This window comes from Pteropus alecto, unplaced genomic scaffold (genome assembly GCF_000325575.1).
Source record: "Pteropus alecto unplaced genomic scaffold, ASM32557v1 scaffold87, whole genome shotgun sequence".
Classification (NCBI taxonomy): Eukaryota; Metazoa; Chordata; class Mammalia; order Chiroptera; family Pteropodidae; genus Pteropus; species Pteropus alecto.
Genome location: NW_006443225.1, coordinates 3,988,798 through 3,991,651, shown reverse-complemented (window position 1 = coordinate 3,991,651; position 2,854 = coordinate 3,988,798). Strand labels below are relative to the sequence as shown.

The 2,854-nt window shown below is 39.6% G+C and overlaps 1 pseudogene; it reads left to right on the top strand.

Moving 5' to 3' along the window:
- The window catches only part of LOC102884546, a 4,265-nt pseudogene extending 2,618 nt beyond the window's left edge, over nt 1-1,647 (top strand).
- The last annotated feature ends 1,207 nt before the right edge of the window (nt 1,648-2,854 follow it).

Here is a 2,854-nt window from a genome sequence, read left to right as displayed (position 1 = left end):
GTAGGGAAATTTGAATTATGGTAGAAGGGGAGTCAAGGTCCTAGAAGGGAAGACCTGGCCATTTGAATTCTAAAGAATGGACAAAAAAAAAATGGGGGTGGGGGAGGGTGGTTCTATGGAAAGTAACCTCACAAGATGATTTGACCATAAGTTCCTAACTGGGCCAGTAAGGTCATGGCAGGTTGTCACACCCCAGGCATAAAATTTCTGCAGTAAAAGGCTCCTCTTACCTGAAGCAAGCCCTGTGCATTGTTTCTGAGATTCTAGGTTAACACACTTTTGAAGCCTCTTTTCAGACCCCTCCTTCTAAAGCATGACCGCCCTGCAGAGAGCGCAGAATCTGATCCCCGCCTTGCTTTCTCCCACCTCCCTGTAATCTTGCTTACATTCTCTCCTTAATTCCAAAAGCATAAAGAAACTGCAAACTGTTATTCTCAGAAGCATTTTTCTTAGTCTGTTGAGATTTTGCTTCCAGGCATATCCTCTGTTTGTAAATAATTTTTTATAAAATTCTCTAGGTTTAGAAGTTTATACATTGACAAGAACAACATAAAACAAGGGCATGAGCAAAACTTAGAGACTAAAAATAGAGAATGCGATGCACTGAGTTATTGAGTTTGAAAGAGTTAGAGCACCAAGTTCAGAATTAAATCCATGAATAGGAATAAGGTAATGTATTTCTTGTTTTTCTGGTTCCCAGAGCCTCTCCAAAGGCAGAGACAGATATCTCAAGGGATCATGTAAAGTGGTTCTCCAGGGCTAGAGAGATAGCAACTTTTATGACTCCAAAGGGACAAAGGCTTACCCAGACAAAGCTGCTAAATTGTTTCTGTCCTTGTCCGGATTCTTCACGTTTCATAGTGAATTTCTCCATTGTTCTTGAACTAGTGTTTTCCAGCTTCTGTCGATAGACCAGGGCCAATCTGTGGATAACATTTTTACTGATCTGTAGTCAAACAAAAAAAATAGAAAAGAAAAATAAGATTGCTGCAGTAAGGTTTCAATAAAACTAAATTTATTAAATTTAAATGGCTTTCTTTTATACTAAAATTATGTTCTTATGCATTCTGATGTTAAAATATTCTTTCTTTTATGAAATAATGGTGAAATGGTTGGTAGTCTTAAAAATAGCTTTACTTGGCTCTTTTCCACAGGAGATCTACATGCCGCCGCTGGGGCTACGGGCCTTGTCTCTAATGATTCCAAGAAGTTCCAGCACATTTTGCGGGTACTCAACACCAGTACCGATGGGTGGGCGGAAAATAGCCTTTGCCGTCACTGCAATTAAGGGTGTGGGACGAAGATATGCTCATGTGGTGTTGAGGAAAGACATAGACCTCATCAAGAGGGCAGGAGAGCTTACTGAGGATTAGGTAGAATGTGTAATCAGCATTACACATGCAAAATCCACGCCAGTACAAGATCCCAGACTGGTTCTTAAACAGACAGAAGGACATGAAGAATGGGAAATACAGCTAGGTCCTGGCCAATGGTCTGGACAGCAAGCTCCATGAAGACCTGGAGCAACTGAAGAAAATTCGTGCCCGTAGAAGGTTGCCCCATTTCTGGGGACTTCGTGTTCAAGGCCAGCACACCAAGACCACCGGCCTCCGATGCCGCACTGTGGGTGTGCCCGAGAAGAAATAAACCTGTAGACTTTGTCTGATAATAAATAATTTATACACTTAAAAAATATATATCTTTCCATGGCACAAAACCAGCAACTCTATATTGTATTGGTTCTCTCTTCCTTTACGTTTTTTTTTTTTTCCTTTTTCTTTAAATAATGTTGGGCTTTGAAATACAAAATCTGGCAACCAGGATTCTAAATGCTTCTAGGTCTCTCAGCATTCTCTTCCCACATGGATCTGCATGGGAAAAAGTAGCTTCCTCCAGTACCCATCAGTGGCGAGAAGCATGGGCAGACCTAAGTTCACATCCTGCTTCTGCACTAACTAGCCCTCTGGGTGGGGGCAAATAGCCCAGTTTTATCTGTAAAATAGTAATAATAGTTGTACTTACTTTATAATATTTTTTTGTAGAGTGTTCAATAAATGTCATTTCTAATCATGATCTATTTCTGTTTCTAATTTCAGGTAATTTTTTTGTCTTTCAATTTATAATTACTCAGAGTTCAGACTTAAGGACTGAGTCTTTTCAACTGAATTTCTATATCTCAAAATATTATACAAATTATAAAGAGCTTAAATTAAAAAAAAAAAAATTGTACTACTTTAGTATAGTATGAAATAGCTACCCGTCCTCAAGAAGAGACTTTTATCTGACAAAGGTCTGGCTTTCCCCACGCTGTGCTGGGTCATAGCCATGCCTGGTATTTGGCAGGAGGTATTCATTAGCAGGAAGTGTGACATGAGCAAAGTTCCCCTCCTCACTGAGCATCAGTTGAAAGGTCTTTGATTCTTTTGGTGTATCAGATCACATATCCTCCATGGTTATAGTTGCTCTCTCCCATTAAGAGTCAGCTAATAGGTTATCACCAGTTAACCTCATTATGTTCCCTATGGCTTAAGTACAGCTTGTTGGAGGAAGTCAACCAGGATTTGAGTGGAGAGAAGAAAGTCTGAGAGGACATTTAGTTGTTTGAGACAAGGCTCCTCCTCTAAGTGTCCTCAGCATGACCACGGGTGTGGCAGGAAGAACCTATGATCAATTTTGAGTTAATATTTGTATAACATATACAGTGTAGGTTGGATTATTTATTTATTTATTTTTGCCTATGGATGTACAATTTTTCTCGCACCAGCTGTTGAAAAGACGAGTCTTCCTCCATTAAATTGCTTTTGCACCATCGTAAAAACAAACAAAAAAAGAGTTGGCTATCCTTACGTGGGCC